Below are 13,073 nucleotides of genomic sequence, written 5' to 3'. Positions count from 1 at the left end.
GATGCTCTCAATGTCACCCCTTTAGAAGGTGGTGAGAGCAGATGTGGGGAGGTCGGCTCTTCTCATCTTCTGCATGAAATGGAGTCCTGTCTGTGTCTTTTTGACCAGGCAGGTGGTGTATGTAGTCCATGTGAGGTCATTTGTGATGTGCACTCCAAGGAACTTTGTGCTTTTCACTGACTCCACAGCACTGCCATTGATAATGAGTGTTATGTGTGTTTGTTGTTCTGTCCACAGTTATTTCTTTTGTTTTGTTGATGTTGAGAAGCAGATTGTTTCTCTCACACCAGCTGATGAGTTGGTGTTCCTTCCTCTCTGTATGCTGAGGCATCGTTGTCCCTGATGAGAACCACCATTGTTGTGTCATCTGCAAATTTGATGATGTGATTTGTTTCAAATATGGCACAGCAATCGTGGGTCATCAGCGTGAACAGCAGGGGGGATAACACACATCCTTGCAGCACACCGGTGTTTATGATGGTTATGGGGGGTTCCCACATAGTACCATGAAGACGAAGGCAAAACATACCTGCTGGTGAGAGGCAGGTGAAGTGGAAAATATTGTTGTAGTAATATACACGTGGGAACATCAGTCTCAGACATGGGCTTAGTTTTATGGGGGGCATTGCTAGCACAACTGCTTACTCTAATTTTAATCAAATGTCAGTGGCTTAGCTTGGATTGTTTGCAAAGCACACTACTATTGACACAAAAAGCTTTAGTTCTACTTTCCTCCGAAAATCCAAGATTAGTTTCCCCACAATAAACAATAAGCAATACATCTCGAAAATGATCAGGGGCTTGTGGAGGTAAGCCATTTTTTCTTTTTTTGGTCAGTCATGTTGTTCGCTTTAAGAACAAATTTCAGTTTGACAACATTCTCGCATCTCTGCATCTCCTTTCACGCCAGATATCAGTAACAACACCAACAAAAAAGAAAAAGTAAAGAACATAGACAGTCAGAGCAGTGGCAGGGATCTGAAAGCATCCACAGAGCTGGCGATGCTGTCAATTTTCTGAGCCTTAGAATTAGCCTACAGTATACCTCAGTGTTGTGGCATGCCTGTCAACTCCTTGAGAAGTCAGAGAGATGGTAGTAGGAGTACCCATGTGGAGACCTCTGCTGAGCTCTTCTCTTTATCCGCAGAGTCTTGATGAAAGGAGATATGTCACAATGCTGAACTGACTGTCTTTCAAAGAAAGAGAAAATAAGAGGAGGCAGACAGTTGGTAGTGCCGCGAGACGCGGCATGTTGTTTGCTTACGTGTCTTGTGAAGTTAAGTCTGTTTTAGTTCAAAACAATATTCCAAGGTTGGCGAGGCTCTTTTCTTGAAAATGCCCAATGCCTTCATTCTCATACTAGTAAGCAAAGCTTTATTTTATTTATTAGGAGGGTCGAAAAGGCAGTTCTTGCCATCAGGAAATATGCATTTGCCTTAGAGTTCTTTTGGAATACATTGGAATCTATTTCATCAATATAAACAGGTGTTTGCAGCCATAAAAGTGCCCACTCTTGTGCATCCATGATGGCAAAAGAACAATGCGATGAATTCTGTCCTTCAAAATAACAAACACACACACACACACACACACACACACACACACACACACACACACACACACACACACACACGCACACACACACCGATGTAGTAGACAGATAGATACCACCACCGCAAAGATTAGCATTTCACTTGAGGAAAGAAAATAGGTGAGCGTGTCTACAACACACATTTGACACAAAGTGAAAAATAATAAATAAATAAATAAAATTCCTGCTCCCAGGACTCTCCTCTCATCTTCTTGTGACCTACTGTATTGGAGATGTGTTAGGCATGTCCTTGGGGCGACATTGTGAATATCCATGCGAGGGAATATGTGCAAAATGTGTCCAATCAGTGGCTGTTTGGTGGAAGATGCTCCGCAGTGCTTGCTTATATTTGCATGCTGTTTCAATAATGTCTGCCTTGCCCTCATAATGAGATATGCAGATCTGTGCTTTGAGTCATGATTCCCCCAATGTGATTCCTTGCCTTGTCTAGAAAACAGTGAAACACTGCCTGTTTCTTTCCCAAGACGTGAAAGTAATTTGGGTATTATTATCTGCAATAAAGTAAAGGTCTGTTTATCATTGTTGTTTGCAAATGTGAATGGGTACATATTTAGATCCCCACCCTTGTGGTTGTTGATGAGGATTTTACAAAACCTTTGCCACATTTCTGCATAATGTCTGGAGTAGGAGTGTGGCCATGGAACAAGTGCTGCAATTTTGACTATTATTTCACATTAGTATCCTGCTGATTAATGCATGCAAAGGTTTTTGGCACCAGTAGACATAATAAATCAACTGCATGGAAATTAATCAATTTAAACACTCCAAATAATTTGCTGCAGAGACATACAGTATGTGTATCTGAAATATAAAAAGTCGAGTGGGGTCTTTAATTGATGAGACAGTGGCTACATTTACATGAGACTTTTACTGTAATTCAGAATTAACTCCCTTTATTTCTGAATAAAGCTTAATTCCGCTTCGAAAATGTCATGTAAACACTTCACAATTCGAAATTAAATGAAAGATCAAAGTAAACTCCATGGAACTATTTAATGCTGAATTATTAATTCGGAATTAAAAACGTCATGTAAACATAGCAAGTGTCAGATGTCAAAATCAAACTAGTGTTAGGTAAAAGAGAGACTGCTGGTGCACCTGACAAATAATAATGGCACACCTGTAGCATAAGGTCATTTCACCACTGCTCTGAAATGTAGACCAAGACACATGAGGGCAGCCATAATAATATGCACCAAGTAAGCAGGGCTGTCAAGAGTAAAAGTAAAGGTAAAAAAAGACACAGTTTCCTTCCAACACAGGCAACTTATTTGAGTAACCAGTACAACTGTGTACTTGTATGATCAGCTGACTGCGCTGGTTAGATCAAGTTTATGGTGGGTTCTTGTTAGGTTTTTAATGTTTTTCAGTCACAACATAGTCATTAGGTACAATGGAGTAAATGGTGTAACAGCTGTGTAATATGTTCAAGTGTTGTATGCCATGAATTTACTTAAAGGTACACTGTGTGAGATTTTTAGTTGTTTATTTCCAGAATACAGGCTACCCATTCACTAATGTTACCTTTTCATGAATACCTACCACCACCATCAAATTCTAAGTATTCATTATGACCGGAAAATGTTCACTTTTCATACATGAAAAGGGGGATCTTCTCCATGGTCCGCCATTTTGAATTTCCAGAAATAGCATGACTGTACTTTGGCCATACTAGAAAATATTCATTTCATTTCTTAGTAAACTTTCATGAAAAGATCAAATTTGGCAATAGGCAACCCAGTTTCAATGAGCAGCATATTTGCAGTACCTTTTTTGACAATTTCCTGCATAGTGTACCTTTAAACTTTTACTTTTGACACCTCTGCAAATAAGTGGTACACTACTATGCTCTGAGTCCCTCAGTGGCACTTCGGATGCTGATTGGGCTGAAACCGGAGACCCTCAAGTCACTGTAGCTTAGGAGTGATGTGGTGTAGTGTGCTAAGTATCTGACCGTATCTGAGGTATTCCCGCCCAATCCGCCACTCCGTTCTCAAACTCGCCACCTCCAACACGACACATCAGTAAACCTCAAGAGGTTACACTACTGACTGAGCCAGTACCTTGGCTATTATTTCACTTGATAGCGAAACTGCCCTTCATACCACCGTTGCTGTGCAGTCGTGGGTTCAAGATTGTGACTGGAGAGCACAGAAACGCCTCAAAAATCTAAGGCAACAATGTTTTGCAGTAGCTTTCTTGTGAAGATGGAGAATATTCTCTGAGAAGTGTTCCTAGCACCTTGTTGAATCAGTGGCATGAGGAATATAAAGGTGTGATTGAAATCTTCACAATCTCCATTACACGTGAGCTTTTACCTCAAGCAACATACAGTACAATACACACCCACAACCTCTATGAGCACGGCCCTGTGCAAAGTGTTTACTAATAATATCTGCTATATGTATGCAAAACAGTTCGCTAGAAGACAACGCAATTTGCCGCTAAGCAAACAAATGTGTTTATTTATAACGGTTTGTAATTTTTGCATCATTGTGCAATGATAAAACACTCCCTAAAGATAAACTTGAATCAACGAAAAGTGAAATCAGCTCTGCTGGGAAATAAAGACCTGGGAACGTATGGGCGTTGAATAAAACAATTTCACAAATGACGCCACACACACACGCACGCACACACATTCATGGTCAGTGATGCATAGCAAAGCACATTACGATGAGACTAAGGTAGAGCTGCGTATTTGACATTCTATTTTCAGTTTTCCATTCTGGCTCTCCGTTGTGGTGAGACACGGCGGCCTATCATATCAAACTCCATATCTGATTAGGTCCTCTGCCACAAACTCCCACAACAGCAGATGCTGGTTTTGTTTTTGCTTTTTTGTTGTTTTTCGAAAGTAATTTCATTACTGTAACCCGGAGTTCCCAAACTGGGGGTCCAAACCCCTACAGAGGCCATGAAAGTACTGCAGGGGGGTCGTGAAGGAAGTGCTCTCATAAAACTTGTATAGGCCTACTTGATGATGATAATGCCGCAAAAAACACAAGTATGGACTTGTATGATTATTAAGAAATGTATTTAAGCCTATTCTGTTCCTGTGGTGAATTCCAAATTAAAAATGTTGCGATATTTAAAAAAAAAAATGCTAGCCGTGTACAATATAATGGGGTCACGAAAATATCCTTACGTTCAAAAGGGGGTCCTAGCATAAAAAAGTTTGGGAACCACTGCTTTAACCTAACATGAAATTGTGATAAACCTCCACTGTTGGTTGATGGCAATCCCAAACTTATTACACGGGCGCGGCTGTGATGCAGTGCGATGGAAAATTGAAGTTTCTGTCCTGCTTCGGCAAAACATAAAGCAGGCGGAATGAGCTGTGTCAACATGTTTGTTTGACTCCGGCTGAAACACAAAACAAATTTAGACCCCCGGATTGTTTGATTATGTCTCCTCAACCCACCCACGCTCTTGCACACATGCATCGGCTTATGCACACACAACACACAACACACACACACACACACACACACACACACACACACACACACACACACACACACACACACACACACACACACACACACACACACACACACACACACACATACAAACAAACAAACAAACAGGTGGAGACATTCTCTTTGATGCTCTCTGGTAAGTCTCTGTGTGTGTGTGTTTGTATGTGTGCTTGAGTGCATGTGTGTGTGTGCGTGTGCTTATCTGTGTGCATGTGTGTGTGTGTGTGCATTTGTGTGTGTGTGCGTGTGTGTGTGTGTGCGTGTGTGTGTGTGAGAGAGAGAGAGAGAGAGAGAGAGAGAGAGAGAGAGAGAGAGAGAGAAAGAGAGAGAGAGAGAGAGAGAGAGAGAGAGAGAGAGAGAGAGAGAGAGAGGGTGAGAGAGAACAAAAAGCATCCCCAGGCTTGTGGCACACGGCTGCATAATGCACTGTATTTATTTAACAGTACTTTTCCACCACAGCCGTAAGACACATCCAGGTTCAGCATCACACCTTTCTGCTCTTTCAAACTAACACTGTGCTCTGTGCTGTTTTCTGCTGTTTGTGTCCGGTATTTATAAATTATGAATTGATCGCTGAAGAGCCAGGATGAACCAGTCATTACTGTACAGTATCATAGAGCCATCTTGTAGTGCCCATGCCTGTGGTGATTGCAGTTGCCTGCAGGGGTTATTCTGATTCAAAATAAAATATTTCCAGTATTCAGTTTAAAACAGGAACAGTCCGGAATATAGGCTGTAATAAGAGATGTGGTCCTGGAATATGGAGCAGCAGTTGCCTAATGGTTAAGGACATGGGCTTTGGATCAGAGGGTTGCAAGTTTGAATCCCACCTTCCACTCCCTAACACATTGCACAGCTGACGTGCCCTTGAGCAAGGCACCTAAGTGCACCAGGTACTGCATAACTAACTGATACTGGAATAGGACAGACATTTGTAGGAAAAAATAAAGAGTTTGCATTACATGTATGAAATGCAGCTTAAAATCTGAATATTTCCTGCATATAACAATGTTCATTAGTGGGTTCTGTTGTTAATACTAGTTTTAAATGTAACTATTCAAATCATGCGACAGATACCACTGTCACATACTGTAAATGTAAAAGTTATATATAATAAGTTTACAGTTGGCATTTTGTAAATGTAGGCCTACAGTACGTGTAGTAATATTTTCAATTATACAATTAAAATGTGAGTATTGCTTTGTGATACTCATGAGTAATCCATTAAGAACTGACTCGATTATGGAAATATAATTGCAATTGCTTGGAAGACAATAGAAGATTCAGACGCCCACTTTCTGTCACACATGCCCACACATACGCGCACACACGCACACGCACACACTCACACGCACACACACACGCGCACGCACACACGCACGCACACACACACACACGCACGCACGCACGCACGCACGCACGCACACACACGCACACGCACGCGCGCACACACACACACACACACACACACACACACACACACACACACACACACACACACACACACACACACACACACACACACACACACACACACACACATTCATGATTCAGGCTGTGGCAGTACAATCTGATATGGAACAAGGTGCAAAGACAAATTCACAGAGAGAGAGAGGTGTAGATTTTCTTCATAGTTTTGTTTTTTTTCTTCTTTTTATTTTTGTAAGTGTCTCATCTTTGTCTGCTGACTCAATATTTCACTAGAAAAGGTTCCAAAAAACGTTCTAGAATATCATTTTGGAACAGAATCTTGGCTGCTAAATTGACATTTGTCCCGCGGAATAATGATGGCGAATGGTAGTGCCAGACGGAGAGACTGCAATAGCCAGAGAACATTTAATGCTCATTTTTCACAGGCTTTGGTAGCATTTCAACAGCTTCAGTCCCGACAGACAGACCAAACACAAATGGTGTATTTCTACTCTTTGTCTCTCACTCACTCCTTCGGTGTGTGAGGCATCAAATGCAAGTCGTGAAAAGGTCTCTCCTCTCTTAGACACTGAGTCATCTGAAGCATTAGAGACGGAGATACTGACTCAGTTTAATTATGCCATTTCTATCACTTTAACAATATCTCCCAGCCAGCCGAAAAGAAAGAAGATCACATCTGCAGTCTGTCAAGGGCTGACGAAAGTGTGAAACCTCCAGATATTTGCGCACAGCCTCTGTTATAACCTTCCTGTCACCTACATTGTAATGATGAAGTCTAAGTCTGCTACTGATGGCTCTACAGGCGTGCAAATTAATTCAGGTTGACCTTAATTTGCCTCCTTCTGAGCAAGCATACAATAGTTTTTTTCCCCTCAGTTGACACACAGGCAAGGCATAAAGAAATCAGACTATAGATGTATTTAGCTACAACTGTGGGGGCACACAGTCTGCATCTCCTTTCCAATCCCCTATCCCCCTATATATATTCAGTGCTGTCTTTCGCAATGATGCATGTGAGTGATGTGATGATGTGACTCCTTGGACTCAGACATGTCTTAACTCAGCCCAAAAAACACTCAGTTCCACACGGCACGCATGCTTGCATGGATGAATGGATGCATATATAACTGCCCCACAGAATCACTGATGCCTCTCCTTGCAAAGCCTGTGTGTGTACTCAAACCTGAATGCCTGCATTCTCTCTCTCTCTCTCTGTCTCTGTCTCTGTCTCTGTCTCTGTCTCTCTCTCTCTCTCTCTCTGTCTCTCTCTCTCTCTCTCTCTCTCTCTCTCTCTCTCTCTCTCTCTCTCTCTCTCTCTCTCTCTCTCTCCTTTCTTGCCTCACTGTGTGCCCCAGTAATAGCTAAGGTAACAGAGCAGAAGTAACTAGGATGCTCCAAGGGGTTGGTGATGTTTTTCCTCGATTAGAGAATATCATGAACTCTTCAGTAGAGACATACAGTAGATACTCTGTCTGAAGATGGAAAAAATACGCTATGAATTCAACAGACATGTACTGTAGTTTCGGTAGAACTAATTGTCAATAATGTTTTACAGTTTTTCTCGATTGCCTACACACAATTTTCGGAATCGGTCCTCGAATTCTCAAAACTCTACACACAAATCTCCAAACCTCACACACAACGGGCCAAACTCTTCACTACCTCTGAAAAATGCACGTCTTGTCTCAAAACAATGTACTCTCTTCTAAAAACCTCATTTTGTCGTCAAATGACACACACAGACAGTCACTACAATACACATTTGCAGACCCATTAAAACACTGTTGGGCACAGGGTAAAACTAATTTCTCCCACTAACTTGGGCTTTTTTTGTTTTGGATTGCATGGATAGTGTGACATAAGTTGGAAAAACTTCATTCCCACAACACACAAATAGAAACAGAAAGATTTTTATTTATTTTTCACAAAACACAAAGATAAACCCCACTGCCTATTTGGCAGTACAAAAAAACCTATTACATTACTGTATAACCTATTGCTATGAAAAAAAAACACACACACTCACATCTGCTTCATCCTGCCTTCTATTGTGGTCTGGCCACAGGACCTCATCCACATCACATGCAATCGTTTCCCTGGCCAGGCAGCGAGGGAAATACCGTCTTGCATGGCGCATCCACCCAGAGAAGGCATCAACAGCAATTTTTTTTCTGACATTTACAGTAAAAAATTTTACTAATTTATTGTAAAATATTGGGTAACCACATGGAAGTGATGTCTTGTATAACATAGTTTTGAGTTCAAAAACTAAACAAATGTGTTTTCTCCTTGCATCCACTCATTTTTCATCAATGTGACATGCAAAGTGTGTCCTTATGGGGTGATGATTTCAGATTGTAAACCGGTATGAAGAGAGTTTGCCCATGTGATGAGGAAGTGAACATAGTATGGCAGTTGATTGTAGTGTTGTGAATGACAGTGTGTTCCATGAGAAACCCAGTGTTTTTCTTTATGAGAATTGAGTGTAATCCAGAGAATTGTGTGTAATGGTGTGAAAAGAGTGTGTTTTAAATCTGGAATTTGAGTGTTAAGTAGGAATTGTGTTTAGTGTTCAGTGACATTGGTTAGGGGAGTTGGGAAATGGGTGAGATGTTCCGAGAATTGTGTATGAAGTACCAGAACTTGTGTGGAGGCAATCGAGAAAAACTGTAAAAGGGACACTGTGCAGGAAATGGCCAAAAAAGGTACTGCAACTACGCTGCTCATTGAAACTGGGCTGCCTATTGCCAAATTTGATCTTTATATGAAAGGTTACTAAGTAATAAACAAATATTTTCTAGTATGGTCACAGTACAGTCATTTTTGCAGCTAAACATGGCTATTTTTGGAAATTCAAAATGGCGGACCATGGAGAAGATCCCCCTTTTCATGTATGAAAAGTGCAATTTTTCCAATCATAATTAATACTTAGAATTTGATGCTGGTGGTAAGTATTCATGAAAAAGGTAACATTAGTGAATGGGCAGCATGAATTCTGGAAATAAACAACTAAAAATCTCACACAGTGTCCCTTTAATAAAGGTTTGCCCCGCAGCATAGACAAAAATACTTATTGCAAATAGTAAAAAAAAGTATTGCTTATACAAAAAAAACTCAAGTGCATGTTGGAGTTAAACACTATTAACAGTAAATACTCAAAAACATAGTAAGGAAGATAATGCTGTATGGATGGACGTAACAGATAAAAACAGGGGCAGATTAACAAATAGAGTGTCCCTGCCCTGGGCCAAAAAGTATTTTGGAGCCCTCTCCTGAAGCAAAGAGGGGCATCCTTTATGACGAGGATATGTTACACAACTGAAACACATGAACTACTACCTGGTATGGCCCTTTAAGGAAGAGGGTGTGAGTTCATGGGTACATAATGTAGTCCTATTATCCTAACTCCCGCACTTAACCTGTGCTTGTGGTCTCACACCTCGCTGATGCCCCCACCTCTGTAGAGAAAAAAAGGTTCCCCAGCTGTCAGCCTGGCCACAGCAACTTTTGAGGAACATTTCCCCATTCAACATCCCGATTGCCAATGAGAAAATGGCCTTTGAATTGTGCTTTTGTGAGATGTATAAATAAACTTCCTCCAATGACATCTTGTAACATCATCACGAGGCCACAAAGCCAAAGGGGTAGGATAGATAATGGACAAAGCCACAGTAGGATAGATAATGGACAGAACCCCAAGTTGGCCCCTTAGGACCTATGACTCCACTGGGCCTACTGGGACACAGAAGGTCTGTTCACTTCTCCACCGCTGGATAAGACACTCTGCAGTAATGTCAATCACTGCAACATTTATTTAACAGCAGGCGCCAACAACCCATTGTGACAGTACGGGACCTGCAGTATCAACAGTGAGTCAGACAGTACCCCCGGGAGCCATGCGAGGTTAATTGGCTTCCTCAAGGGGACAATGGTGCCAGGCCTTGGGACTGAACCTACATCTGTCTAGACTCTAGACAGTAAAACATGCTGTTTTAGTTGAACACTTGTAGAGTACTTTGACACCAAATACACCCCACAAGATGTCTCTCTAAGTGTTGAAATAACACTGCAATTTACTGTGCAGCATTTTTTTTTCTTCAGGTCCTGATCTGATGACTATAACCACCACCAGACACTTTAGAGACCTCGGGCGACCCTGGGTACGCTTTTCATGCTACTTAATTAGCATTGCGGTAGCAGAGGTGAGTCATGGGGATGTCTTGGGGACAGCCTGGTCCCTACCTCAGTGGCCTCAATGCACAGAGCCACTTTGAGTCTGCGAGTTCCTCCTGCCTGCGGACCCATCGGGGACATCACTAAGACTAAAGATACCTCAATGGCCGCTGTCGTGCTGTGATGATTGTGTGATTATCTTTAGTGACAGACGCTGCAAGGGTTGGCTAAGCATTGAGCAACACACAAGAAAGTCTTGTAGTGTTTTAGAGTTAATTCAGCTCTTAGAGAGTACTCTGGGACCAAATACACTCTTGATGTTAAAGCCACTCTAAAGGTTGAATATACAGTGGAATTTACTGTGTGGGACTAATAGGCTACTACTCGAGCAATCTTGGTTTTCTGTAAAACTTTTCATAATATTTTTAGGGAAATTGCTCTCTAGGAAGAATGTTGACCACATTGGCCCTTTTCCACCTTGGAAAATGTTGTATGTTGTATGCATGTTGAATCGGCTTGTGCCAGTTTCTGCGCTTCCAGGTCATTACGTACAATGCCCAGGAAAACAGTCCTTTGCTATAACTTTGTGAAAGCATCTTTCTTAGCTGTAATACAAACGAGCATGACATGACATGTCTGGACCAGGACCTCGTGCGCATACCGGTACTTTCGTCCATAAGAATGTCCTCCTAGTAAGTCACTTTGGTCAAAAGCGTCTGCTAAATGTAATGCAATATAATGTAGCATGGCCTGTAGCATGACGTGACAAGCTACTGGGAGGAAGATATGTGACCTACAGTGTCAGCACAATAGACCTCAGGTTTCCAGGTCATATTGTGTAGGAAAGGATTTTAAGGAGAATGATGTAGGCTAGAGTACACAGTGAAAACACCAGCACTATTTTAACTCTTAAAGACTTGAAATTAACCCCATTTCAGATTGCATTTGGTATCACTCAATTTAAAAAAAAAAAATACTCCTGGTCAGTGAAACACTTTAAAAGTTACGTATTTCTACTCAATAGCTTATTTTGTAAATATCAACACTGGAACGTGAAAAAAAAACATTGAACGCAAGTGGCACCTGGAGCAGAGTGCATGGGTAATCGTCTTGCTAGACTTGGAATTACGCTGGCTATCTGCACAATTCTACACTGACTTGTTAAGATTTTATCTCAAACTCGCATTTTATGGCAAACTCAGCTAGTTGGAATCCGTTACATTCAACCGCCTAAACCTTACTCTCATCCCAGGTCTACGGCACCAATATAACTGGTCCTGCGTTACTTCACCACTCAAGGCTGGAACCTGCCACCTACCAGTCAACGCTCCAATTTGGGCATGGGAGGCACAGGGAGGAAGGTTTACTAATATTCTATGCAGAACCCTGCTAGTTGGCATCCGTTGCAATTTTTAATATGAATAACCGCTCGAATAGACCAAGCACGACGCGATTCAAGCGACAGAGAATCGCTTCTGTGCAGCAGCAAGCGATACGAGCGATTGAAGAGACTAGAGTATGTCCATTAAAAGCAGAACGCAAGCATTCAACATTCCCATTGGCTGTGGTCACTGACCTCTATACAGTCATTGGCTGTCGCGGCCTGTCGCTGAACCGCGTCATAGCTCATTAGCATAACATTCCCAGGATTTCAACTTCAAACTGTCGCTCTCGTTGTGAGAATCGCCTCCAGTCTCCAGAATCGCTTTTGTCGCGCGACTCAATACAAAGTCAATTACTTCCGCAGCTCGCCTCGCTCTTGTGTATTATGTATTTGTGCGGCCTGTGTATTTGTGCGGTAAGGTGGTGGATGGAATTATTTCAACTTTTAATCTGTTCATATTGTATATAGTCTACAAATTGAAAGTAAAAAGAGAATTTGGGGGAAGAAACATGGAAACCTGTTGTTCAACACAATAGTCAGTTTAAAGACTACTAGTGTTGTTTTGATGTCAGGGTATTAAAAATGCCCTGCACAGGTGTGAAACAGTTTGTGAAGCTTATTTGATATTTATAGGCCTATGTTTGTATAACATGCATAAGTTGACATGTTTATCATGTGTTTGTCTTTCCTTTGGGAACAAATGCAGGCAAATCCAATGGAAGAAGAAAGTGCATATTGCGAGAGGAACACTGTATAACACCACCAAAAGCTAGAATGTGTGCGACTGTTTAGCTCACTATATATCCTCTGAGGAATGTGTAATTTCAAAGGCTCTGCCATAAATGCAGCATTCGAAATGCTTCGGAGAGCTCCTTTTATACAGAGATAAAGGAATCCAAATCAAAGAAAGTTTTCAAAACACATTTTAGGTAAACAGCAGCCAAAACAAAACTGTAGACACTGAAAGAAACATGATGAAAGCCTGTGCGAC

Source organism: Engraulis encrasicolus, chromosome 8, assembly GCF_034702125.1.
Source record: "Engraulis encrasicolus isolate BLACKSEA-1 chromosome 8, IST_EnEncr_1.0, whole genome shotgun sequence".
Taxonomy (NCBI): domain Eukaryota; kingdom Metazoa; phylum Chordata; class Actinopteri; order Clupeiformes; family Engraulidae; genus Engraulis; species Engraulis encrasicolus.
Note: the sequence above shows the minus strand (reverse complement) of the source record.